The sequence below is a fragment of the Rhipicephalus microplus genome, chromosome 3 (genome assembly GCF_043290135.1).
Source record: "Rhipicephalus microplus isolate Deutch F79 chromosome 3, USDA_Rmic, whole genome shotgun sequence".
In the NCBI taxonomy this organism is placed as follows: domain Eukaryota; kingdom Metazoa; phylum Arthropoda; class Arachnida; order Ixodida; family Ixodidae; genus Rhipicephalus; species Rhipicephalus microplus.
The window spans coordinates 140355784-140368369 of record NC_134702.1 but is presented as its reverse complement, the minus strand read 5'-3'; the positions used below and the strand labels follow the sequence as shown (position 1 = coordinate 140368369).

At 46.0% G+C, this 12586-nt stretch overlaps 1 protein-coding gene and 1 long non-coding RNA gene across 4 annotated transcripts in view; one reads left to right on the top strand and one right to left on the bottom strand.

Annotated features, from left to right (window-relative positions):
- LOC119170732 (transmembrane protein 47) overlaps positions 1 to 12586 on the bottom strand; it is a 143104-nt gene that overhangs the window by 77439 nt on the left and 53079 nt on the right. The window lies entirely within an intron of this gene.
- On the top strand, positions 8311 to 11665 carry LOC142803952 (uncharacterized). The gene is made up of 3 exons (XR_012894388.1): positions 8311 to 8611; positions 9589 to 9667; positions 9861 to 11665. It is a non-coding gene; the product is annotated as an uncharacterized LOC142803952 (long non-coding RNA).

The window sequence follows — 12586 nt, the reverse complement described above, 5'->3', positions numbered from 1 at the left end:
AGTGGACACAGGCACAATGTAATAATGAAGTCTCCGGTTTTACGTTACAAACCAACGGCATGATTATTATATAGCGGACGACTATGGAAATTTCGACCATCTGCTGTTCCTTAACGAGGCACCGACATTGCACGCTACACGGGTCTTTGTCATTTTCACCTCCATTGAAAATGCGACCACAGCGTGGCTGGGATCATAACCTGAATCTCTGCAATACAAAAAAAAAGAAGAATAATAAGAAAAAAAGACCACGAACTTCAAGTTCATATTTCGACTAACGCGGACGATACTCGTAATAAGGCACACACTCCTATACGCTCGCTGACCCGCTGCGAAACCCGTTGAAACCCGCACCCCCGGAAATTCTCCGTCACAGCGAGATCATTTTCTCTCTCTCTGTCTTTGTTTCTCTTTCCTTCATAAATGATCCACCACAGCGCACGGCGGCCTACTATATGCCTCCCTTCACAGCGTGCGCCGGTATACCCAGGTTCACGCGGAGATTCGGCAGAGTGGACGACGACGACGACGTAATAGATTATCCATCGGGTCTCGGTCGGTCGGGGCGAAGTCACGGCGAAGGCCAAAGATCAAGAGTCGTGAACTTCTTTACTGCTGCACTTCCCCCCTGTTCACCCTATAATGTTCGACGACGTGCCTCTGGGACCGAGGAGAGAAGCCATTTATAAGGATTTCCAGGCTTCGCGAGCCACCCGTGGGCACGGCGAGGGCGCGAGCCTTGTAAAAGTACGGTGCAGCTGGCCCGACTGTCTTCACGGCCATCGAAAAAGCAAGCCGTTAGCAAAAAAAAAAAGCCTCTCACAAGAATAGAAACAACAACTTAAAACAAAAAAGGTGGCCAGTACAGCGAGCAACAAGGAGCTCCCTTCGAGAAACAGCGAAGAGAGGGTATACAGCTATATAACGCTCCCCTGGTACTATACATCCATCCCTGCTACGACGCTTCGGCAACCATGAGCTCCCGCTGTTGCCCGAACTGTCTCCTTCTTTTTCACGTTTCCATGTACTGAGTTTCTAACGTGTCATTGTTGCCATGCAAACGCCAAACACAGCGCGAGAAAAGGAGGAGCTCTATAAGACAGGGGAGGCGTGGTGTAATGCGTCACGCCCGGTGACAGTTTCGTAAGTCTACCTGAATAACGGACCTTTTTTTCCTTCTTTGCCTTCGCGGACGTGAAGTTCGGAGGAGCTCATGGTAACGAGTTCCCTTTCATTTTTCTCTTTTTTTGCACAAACCGAGACAAGCTGTTGAGTAAGAAGTAACTAACCTGGAAAAACATAACACGAACGAAATAATGTACGCCGAATAATTGCGACATACAAGACGAACAAGAAGAAGGGAACCGACGACAGCGTCACCTGTCTCCAAGAGGGGGCTCCTTCGATTTCTGGGTCGCCATTAAAGCGTTCGCTCCGCCGCCGGGGAAAGGCGCGGGATGCATTTGTAACGGCGGTAAATCGACGGGGCGTGTACATACACGCTGCGATTATACGAAGCGTATACGCACACATGAACGGAAGAGAGATTTATTTGTTCCCTTCCGAGCTGTTTTTTCGAGACCTCCCACGGTACCTCGCAATCAGCCACTTGCGCATGTGTTGTTTTTTTCTTTCTTTTATCATCGAAATCCCATGTACTTAGCTAAAAGGGTGCCGGATCGGGCTAGTTTGTAGTGAATAATCCATAGCGATATACTGTCAAGAATGAGCGCACGTGCATTATTAAGGCCAGAGCCTTAGAAATGGCACACACAGACAAAATAAAAAAAAACCGACCATCGGCTTCCCGTGGCGTTAAAGACCAGCGATGCAAAAAGGAATAATGTGAGGACGTCACATATAGCCGGAATTTGTGACGTCACGGGACATCGTGTGACGTCCCACGATGACTTCGTCCCAAGACATCGTAGCTTGGTCAAAGATGCTCCAATCACGGAGGCAATGCAAAACACGGTGAGGCACCTGCGATCTTCGAGGCAGTGAAAAAACACGTTATGTGCAGAAACAAATTTTTCGAAGGGTGGCGGGACAGGACGAATGCACCGACTGAGAGGTAAAAGACAGCAAGTGCCTTTAGACTTCGAGTCGCCAGTGAACGCATATAAGACTCTGTGAGAGCACGTTTTTTGTTTTTCGTTACACATAAACACAGATTTGGTGGTGGCGTTCTATTAGAGAAAAATGGGGTGTCAGCGAGAGTAGAGAAATACAGCCATCGAAAGTGCAGCGGTCGCATCCGTATACTTCCACTCACAGTTTTCCAACAACACAAAGCTCCCTCGACCGTGGGCTTGTCGGCGACTAGACGTTTCTACTATGGCAATTCCAGCTAAAGGCCGGTCCACACGCAGAAGCACGCTTTAAATCTGCGACGTCCCACCGACGCATCGCGTGCACCGCAGATGCGGTATACCCAGTGGACTTACGCGATAGAAAACGTCACAGCTTTGTCGCAAAGGCGAAGCAATGAACGCGATAGCAACGAACTGGAAGGTCACGCGCAGATTGCAAGCAGATCGAAGCGTGCTCCGCGTTTCTAACGCACAAATGACGCACGAAACGTACTCACAGGTACAGATGAACGCGAATAAGCGTCTCAGTTGTTACTTCTCCCTGTCTGAAAAGCGCGTCCGTTTCGCAAACCGAGGATGTGCAATGATTGCAGTGACCTTTGTGCGCCCGCTAACTACAACAGAATACGTACGAGACGTACGAATCTCCCCACAGCAAGATAAGGTTGCGCGATCGAGCGTACACTTCCTTATTCTCTACGCGGGCCAAAGTACGCGTGAGAGATGAGAGCCGCCGCGCGCTCACATGCTGAAAACAAGATAGTTCCTCCCGGACATGCCCGCTAACAGCGGTAAGAGGTAGATATAAATAGCCTGCCGTTTGAACGTCCAAAGAGGAACCCCACGGTGGTTCTGTGGTAACTCGCAGGTCTCCCGTTCAATTCCGCGCACCGGAGTCTTTGTTTTCTGCATTTTTTCTTTCTTTCGTTTTTATTTGTATAGATACGTATACATATACGGTGCGTGACATCGACGCCGACGCCCAGGTCGACGCCGGCGGCGAAATCCAGCCGAGAGTGTCGATATAATTGCTATCGCAACAATACTGCCAAATTAAAGGTCCGACCAGGCGGCGCCGCCAGTCTCGTTTCCATTCCCGTTAGTCTCTATCCACAAGTTCCGCAAGTACAAGACCCAACAAAAAATGAATGCCCACAAACACAATTCATCGCTCTGTTTATCATATATTGTGTAACAAAACTTCTTTGAATATCGATAAATTCTATTGCGTTATAGCCGTATACAACTTAAGAAGTTCGCAAAGGCCCTAAGCCCATGACCGAAGCCGGTCACCTCCGCGACTAAAGCAGTAGTCTCACGCCATGCACTAGGCTATTTTCCCCGACGGCGGGGCCGTTGGAAGCTCCAATCATGACGTCCTTCTACAGGGCACCCCCATTGGTCCAGAGTTGTGCACATCCGTCTTTGCTAAAGACTTTTAATATTGCATCAGACTACAGTTTTCCCCTTGTCTCTTTTTTGTTTGTTTGTTTGAGAGAGAAAGAAGTTCACTAGTCGGAACGTTAACTATACATCGTTTGTTGGACCACTGTTTAACGCGTCGTCCGTGAATAAAAGATGATTGATTGATTTGTGGGGTTTAACGTCCCAAAACCACCATATGATTATGAGAGACGCCGTAGTGGAGGGCTCCGGAAATTTTGACCACCTGGGGTTCTTTAACGTGCACCCAAATCTGAGTACACGGGCCTACAACATTTCCGCCTCCATCGGAAATGCAGCCGCCACAGCCGGGATTCGAACCCGCGACCTGCGGGTCAGCAGCCGAGTACCTTAGCCACTAGACCACCGTGGCGGGGCCGTGAATAAAAGAGAAACGCGTCGATCTTCCAACGCGAAGTGCTCAATCATAGCCTAGGGAACGCCGACCCGGGCGCTGCTATAGCCTTGTCGCTATACACCACTGCGACAAGCTCGTTCCACCACAAGAAGACGCGGTGGAGGGGCTATCAATCCTAATTCGTCATTATTCAGCGCTACGATTACCACTGCAGCGACAGGACGGAGGCGCTCATCTTTCGCCCACTCCTGCCCCCAAATAACCTCGTTTCTATTAAACGAATGCAGAGCCGCACCGCGCACCCACCGCATCAGTCAGATGCCGTTTGACGTCGGCGGCCACGAATCCGGTCTGCCGCCTTTTCTCAAAGTTTATGCATATCTACACTGCAAACCACATAAGTCGTATCTTTGCGAAAGATTATATTACATTACGGTGTAGCGTGGCGCAATCGACAAGACGATCAGCATATTCTATAGCCGGCTTTCGTTGCAAAAAAAGGAAGAAGGAGAGAAAAAAAGAAAAGAAAGAAAGGAACAAAAAAGAAAGATTGATTGATTGAATGAATCATTGAGTGATTGATTATAATGTATGGGGTGTTACGCGCCAAAAGAGCATAATTGCGTGCGACGCCATATAGTGAATGGCTGCGAAAATTTTGACCACCCAGCGTTTTTTAACGCACACTGATATCGCACAGCACAGGAACCTCTACCGCTTCGCTTCCATCGGAAAGGGATCCCCGCGGTTGGGATCGAACCTGCGACCTTCCCGTCGACAGCCGGGCGCCGTGTACATAAGCACCGAGCAACCGCAGCGCACAGAAAGAAAGAAAAGCAAGCGGCTGGCGTCAACTTAAGGCAAATGAAAAAAAAACGAAGCCCCGGCACATTATAGCCGTTCAGAATACGTAAATCGTAAAAGCACACACGCACGCACGCACACACACACGCACACACACACACCAGATGTATTACGACCATAGCGCCACCACTTAAAGCATCGAAACAATGCGTTCCAAGTGCGTTTTCAGACTAAACACCTCCCGTAACCTTAACTCGCTGTGCGGCCAACTTAACGAGATATGCCAGCGAAGTATGCATGACACAGCCGTAACACGATAAACTACCAACAACAGGGCGAAGATAGGACCTCTATCTCTCCGTCGTTTGTCGTCTTCCCAGACTCCATCGAGCACTAAAGCGACCGACACATGCAGCAGTGAAAGCCAGCGTATAGCTTTGCGGTCGCAGCACATTGCCGAGAGAATCGCGAGGTGGTCCGTTAAGAACAACGAGAGCAACAAAAACGCGCCAAGACAAACAACTGAGTAGCCTTTGTTTCTCCAGCAAAATTCTCGCGGTAACGACGCTTTTACTAAATGACTCACTCATTAACCCCGACAATGAATGCTCTTTCTTAGGAATCGTTCTCGACAGCAACCTAAAATACTCTAATCATGTTATTTATTTGCGCAAAAAACTAGCATTTGGTGTCAGGATTCTAATCAGAGCACGTTACTACTTTAACATTTCAAATCTAATCAAGTTATATTATGCTTTTATTCACAGCCATATTAATTATTGCATCACCACTTGGGGAAATACATACCTCACCCACTTATCTCCCATTCAGCACATTCAAAACCAAGTCATCAGACTAATGACTTTCAGTTCATATCGTTCTAGTGCATCATCATTACTTCGTAACTTCGAAATACTTTCTACTGTTCGTTTATTTAAATATCACCTCATTATCATGCTGTTAAAATCCTTGCACCATCTTGTCCCATCAAGCGTCTTTTATCCTAATGCTTTGCCTAACTTAAACCGTACTAGATTCGCTTCAAATGGAAATTTTCTACTTCCTACTATCCGCACTAATTTTGGTCGCCACACTGCATATTTCTCAGCATTATCATTATGGGATTCATTGCCATCTCACATCAAGCAATGCTCGACTATTGGCACATTTAAAAAACAATTGTATTCGTACTTGATAAACTACTAGATGTTTTTATCTTGTTATATTGTTTATTCCACTCTTCTTTTTACTTGTTTCTTAGTTAGTGTTGGTTTTATCAATTTACTCATCTCTCTGTTTTCACTGCTACTGCTTATTGAGTAAATTTTGTAATCCCATTCTGAACAGGAGGTCCCCCTGCAGCCTTGTGCTTTCGGACCTTCTCCTGTATATATACTTTGTATACTCTTCCTTTTTCTGTACTAATAACTGAAATAAACTCAAACTGAAACTGATAAATCACCCTTTCTTGAGCGTCACGCTAATATGGCCATACGTGGCTCTTGGTTAACCACGATGACTATTTTACAAGGCGCATCAACCACGCACGGCGAAATTTAAGAAAGGTTTTTTTTTAATGAAGAAAGAAAGAAAGAAAGAAAGAAAGAAAACATTCACCCACAAACACTCGCTGCGACCGCGAGTCATGCGGGCGCGGGTCACGCCAAGAAATTACTGCCCCAAACTTGGTTAAGTTATGCTCCCATATTCTTTTTTTCTTTCGCATGTCGATGGAGGTGCGGGCCACACTGTGACACGTATTGGCTGTATGATTCGTGACGTACGCTACGCGCTGCAAAAGCTGATGGGAATGAAAATACGGGCCAGTTGGTAATAGTTCCTTCTTGCGCCGTGAGTTACCGAAAATGATGAGAATGGAACGGGAAAAGAAAGAGACGTGGTTTGTGCCAAGACGATGCGGAAGCGGCATGCCACCGGCCATAGATGACCGAAACCTCGGCTGAAAAGGGGGCTTGCTGCGCGCACCCCGAACAAAATTGCTCCATTTTTCAATGCGGTCCAATAACAGCGAAAAGAGTAACATGAGCTCGGGCAAACGAACTCGAGAGAGAGGGCGACGAAGGAGAGAAGGGTGGCGCGTTTCAGACAAAAGATGTCCGACCTCGCTGATACTGTTCTCCCGGAGGAAAAAAAAAACGTGAAAAATAAACTTAAGCTCCGGGGACACGTACCATCCAATCATATCATCCGAATCCGGTCGACTTAATTTTCGTGATTTCGAGCGTACGAGCCATGAAATCGTATTAAGCGGGAACGTATCAACGAGATTCTACTAAATAGCTAAAGCGGGCGCGTAATGCTACGACAATGCGATCAATGCGCTCCGCTATCGTCAACTGAAATTGCAGTGCAGGCTTGTCCTTACATTTGTGAATAGTGGCGCAAAGCATGTGTGTGTCTTCGAGAGCCTTTTTAGGGGGTTCCTCGTTCACCTGAACGCTACCGCTATCATGTGGTCAACGTTTGAAATGCTGGAAATGGTGGAAAGGAGAAGCAGAACAAGAAACTGGAAGACACGGAATTCAGCTGACGCCATCTTGTATGTCAATAAATAAAACAGGCAGGCTCTATACCGACACACGAGCAAGATATATATAAGGTTCGAGATTATTGGAGGTATTCAGACACTAGATAAAATTTAAGAAAAACACAGTAACAGAAAGCACGAAACGGACGCAGCACACCCTTAAGTATAACAGTTCTTGGGGTTTAACGCCCCGAAGCCACGATATAGCTACGAGAGACGCCGTATACACTCTAAGCCAAAAATGGCCAAAATGGGAGCAACGGCTGTTTTTACTCCTTCACACCGACTGTTACTCTCCGAAAAGACCAAGCGGAACAAGATGGCCGACTTGTTCGAGAATGGGGGAGCAACTGTATTCATCTTAAGTTTGTAAGGGAGCAACGGAAGGAGGAACCACTGTAAATGCTCTCGTCACGCAACGGTTACTCCCCGGCAAGACACCGCACACAAATATGCATGCCGCCCACTTTAATATTCATGGGCCAGATTATTGTTTGTTCTGTGTGCCAAACTTCACCAAACCAAAACAGTGATTTATTTTAGCATCCGTAGATAATAAGATAGCAGCGCTGGCTGAACACAGAAGGCCTGAGAATACAGTACGGCAAATACCTAACACACGCAGCAGCAGAATGGAGAGTTGGCACGTCAAAGCGGACCGAACGCCGAAACACGTGCAAAACGACGATAAAAAAAGCCTAGACACGCCGTTCGTCCGCGAACGCCCAGATATATCGGAGAAGAAAAAAAAAAAAAAGCGGACCCAGACGCGCTTCTCATCAGCCATACACTTAGTAGCACGCTTCACCGTGTAGTTTGAGGGCAGAATGACAAATCTGCGCCATCTGCGCCCGCACGACAAATGTGGCGCTAGCGTAGCAAACGATGTAAGTTACAAAGTAATATTTATTCAGTGTTTATGTTGACTAGCACTAAATAAAAATTACACTCAACTTTGTATATTTAATTATGAGTTTTAGTGTACTTCAGTTTTTTTTTTTTAGAATTCTATCAGGAGAACACACTGAAATTATTGCGCTGACGCCTGTGCTGCCACTGCTCGACGTTTTTTTTTTCGGCGCAACTAGGTTCGCGTTCGCACTACTTACTCATTTTCATATGGTCTGTGGTTGGCGAGCACATGGACGTGCGGGCTTGTGAGCTATGTTTTGATCGTGTGTGTGTGTCGCAGATTTGCGTTTCTACTTATTCGTGATGAAGGTTAGTGTATATTTATCTTTATGGAGCGCGAAGTAGTTGTGGATTTTGCTGCTGGATGGAACAAACACATCGTAAACACGTCTTCAGCTATCTGCAAGCCTGTTCGCTCGTCGGACAAAGGACTGTGCATGCATCAGCGTGCAGGTGAGTGGCATTTCCAGCAACATTTAATGCTCTTACAATACATTGTTGAGTGGTTGCGCTATTGAAAGAGAAATGATTTGCTCTTATTCTCCGTATCCATTGCTAGCCGTATCGGACTAAATTACCTCTATTACCGCCTGCATACCCTCTTGCTTCCCCTGTCACCACTGCAGTGCCAGTGTACTTTTGCAGTTAAAAGTTCATTTCCGCAACACTACCTCGCTTGAAAAAACATTGGGGCGGGGTTGTAGCTGCATTCATACTGGCACTTTTCTACCATTGGCTTTATGTAATGTTAACGGCTGAGTGTTGGGGCCTTGGGCCGCATTTTTTAGAGATGCAAAGTGTATGTAAATCAGTAAGTGAACAAATCATTGTCGCATCACTTCACTGGCATAGCCAGGCGGTTGCGCACAGAATTTTTTTAGGCCGGGCGTAGGGAGCCCAAATTGACGACCATATTCGCTTGCCCGGCCTATTCAGATAAGCGGACCCCCCCCCCCCCCCCTCCCCGCACGCCTAAAAAAAAAAAAAAATCTGCCCACATCACTGCATCACTTGCTTCACCTCTGCGCTGAACGTACTATTTTATAAGCGCACCATCAAGCGAGCAGTTTACATATTGACAGAACAATTGGAGGAGGAATGACCCAAATCTTTCAGATTTCTTTAGTGATGCAAAACCTTAGCAAAACTGAATATTGTAAAAGACAATCATAAATGCTGTATGTTCTCGTTAGCGCTGTCATTATTCTGCATCATGAAATCTTTATGCGCTGTGAAAACTTGGCATGCCGTTGAAGTCGCATATCGACGTTAATACCAATCGACGAAAATTTCGACAACCTCAATAATGCCGTTTGGGATTTGCCGCATGCACATAATTAGGCTGATTCCCACTTGGCTGTTCTTAACCTGACTTCACTGCTACCACATGAAACAATATTTGATGCATGTCTTTTACTTTTTTTTTTCAGGGATATGACACAAATTTGGCTATACTGCAAATAAAGATGCTCCCAACGATGCTAAAGTACAGAAAGCAAGTGAATTTTGGTAAGTGCAGACTTTTTGTACTACGTATATGAAAGCATCGCTTTTTAGGGGCAAACTGTGCATGTGTTGGCCAGAGAATAGTTCATTATGCCACATGGTTACACTGGCACTGACAATTCGACATGGCTCCGCTGGCCCGTGTGTGTGCTCACACTGTTACCGTTAAGATAAAATGTTTATGTTTTCATTGCAGGGATTGCTGTTTGTACTAAAAAGCCAACTGCCAAGATTTCTTTACGCTGGTACTCCTAAAAGTATGCTTTCCCTATTTACATGGATTTTGGCTTGCACAAAGCATAACACTTGGGCCTAGATTCACAAAGCTGTCCATGCGCAGGCCTTCATAACAGCGTTTCTTGACTTGCCTTTACCCTGTTTTCTGCAGATGTTTCGTGGGTTTAAAAGCGCCACAGCATGTTGACCTCCCACACTCTGAAATATTCGCGTTCAAAGTTCCGCAAGAGTGGGCTTAACATTCTTGTGCACCTCTTTGCTAGTCCAAGATACTGAAGTGTTATGCTCTTACTAGAGGTGGCAGTGTTTCTAATGTTTGTATTTCCATCACATTGACCAAGTATGCCATCTTGGCTTGACTGGTAGCACATCCTCAACAAATGTCTTTGTGGCACATGTAGAAGGCAGTACAAAATAAATAGGCAGACATTCACACCGGGAGCTAACTTCTAATAATGCTTTTTTTTTTGGGAAACCATGGTGTGCTTATTCCAATTTGTCTAACAAGCAGTAACCTGTTTGGCTGTGAACCAACAAGACGTTGAACTAATAAAAGCTTCACATCTTGTTGCTCTCAAATATATATGTATTGGCAAGCTATCTGTGACACTGTCAAACAAAGAATCAGAATATCTGTGCATGCCTTAAGATATATTGCTTCGTTTACATATCTCGTGGCTGTGACTCGTCAATTGAGTGAACAAATGCACCCTAATTTTCTAAATTTAAAGCATTTTTTGAAGGTAGCACGGTCTACATTTATTTGTCTATAGTTTTGTCCAGCCGTTTGCGTCAGGTACAAAGAAATATACTGAATATTATCATGTAGCCTCTGCAAATGGTTGCTTTCAAGCAGGCTTTGCATGCTTGGCTTGTGCCTACAGGTATTGCACAATTCAAGACGCAGCAGCGTATGATAGAACAGTAGAATCGAGAGCAACTATGTGCACGAGCTAAATAAGTATTTTAACATGAGCGGACAGTACGTGTTATTTGCCCCACACATGACCTCATTTAGAATGCCCATTGGTGAATGGGCTCATAGAAATGTCACTCAGCTGTGTATAGGAAACAAGTTAACTGAACCTAAGGGTATCTTTAGCTACTACAAATATGCCTTGTTGAGGTGCTGCACATTTTCTTCCAGAATATTGCTGTCTGAGACATCATGTGAAGAGCGTCTACCACATCAGCATTTATATGGCTTGCCAAGTAACGTTTGGCCGAACCTTCCTTTTTTTCACATTTCGTTTTGCAGTAGACATCCTAGAATGTAAGCGCTGCTGCAGTGTGTGACTCATTGTTATGAATTGATTCTGGCATGTTTAACCTCACACTTCTATTTTTTTTCTTGCAGCAATGAGATGCTTCACATATGCCTGCGGTGACGCTCTGCTGCGCTAGCCTGATGGAAACACCAGCTGCGAAACTTGAGTTCTTCAGAATTGGAGAAGTTGCCCTTCTCTCACCAATGATGACACAGACTGCCCTTTGCTAGAAATTCAAGATTGTTTTTCCACGGATGACGCAGAAAACCTTTGATGTATTGTGGTGTTTGTTTAGTGCTGGCTGTGGTGTGGCGAAGTCTACTTTTACGTGTGGTCACATGTCGCCTCATAAAAAGAACAATAAAGCATTTATTTTCCTTTGAATATTGTCCACTTTTTGTGTTAGAAGCACCCAAGCAGTGCTCTTCCAAGGAGCTCTCGCCATGTGTTAAGCGTGTGACAAGCATACTCGAGATAAATACTCATTTCCCCAAGGAGTAACTGGAAGCATGTGCAGTTGGTTTTCAGAGAGTAACTGCGAACACGTGGGAGGAACGGTAAAGAGTAACTGTTGCTCTTAGAAGAGCAACTGGTGGGAGTAATGGTTGGTCGGCAGGGAGCAACTGGTGGGAGTAACTGTTGGTCTGCAGGGAGGAACTGGAGGGAGTAACTGTTCATCCCCCGAAGGAGGAACTGAAAGGAGAGCAACGGTTCCTCCCTCTGCAGTTACTCCTTTTAGGAGAGTAATGGGAGTGGCAATGCAATTGCTCCCTGAAAGGAGCAACCCCTATACCCCTGTTGCTCCGTTTTGGCTTAGAGTGTAGTGAAGATTTCCGGTAATTTACACCACCTGGGCTTCTCGGATGCGCACCTAAATCTAAGCACACGAGCCTCGTGCATATCCGCCTCCAACGAAAATGCGGCCGGGATTCGAGCCCGCGACCTGTGGGTCGGCAGTGGAGCCCCATAACTACAATAACAGACAGTAAAACAAAACTATTTAAGCATACCACTGATAAGTAAACAGACGTGCTCTACGCGAAATTCAACGGTCCCCATCACGGGGATTCAAGCCAAGCGTAAAAAAAGCGCGCACGCGGCCTCCTTCGATTAATTGTGCACCTCATTCATTGAATGATTCGCTTCTTATTCACGTCTGCAAGCTCGAAAACAGCCTTACCGCAATTCACTTTGTGCGCAACGCTCCTGCCGACACACCAAGTTACTCGTTATCAACATAGGACTCGCCGAGTGAGTGGGCGAGTAAAAGTATTTAGAGGGGTGGGGCTATACAAGCACCCCAGCCCAGGTGACGGCTTCGAGTCCTTGGACCCGGCCGGCTTCCTGGGCGTGCCGAACTGCTCACGAAGGCAAGAAAAAAAAAAGAAAAGCCTTTATTCAGAGCGTTACTTGTAGC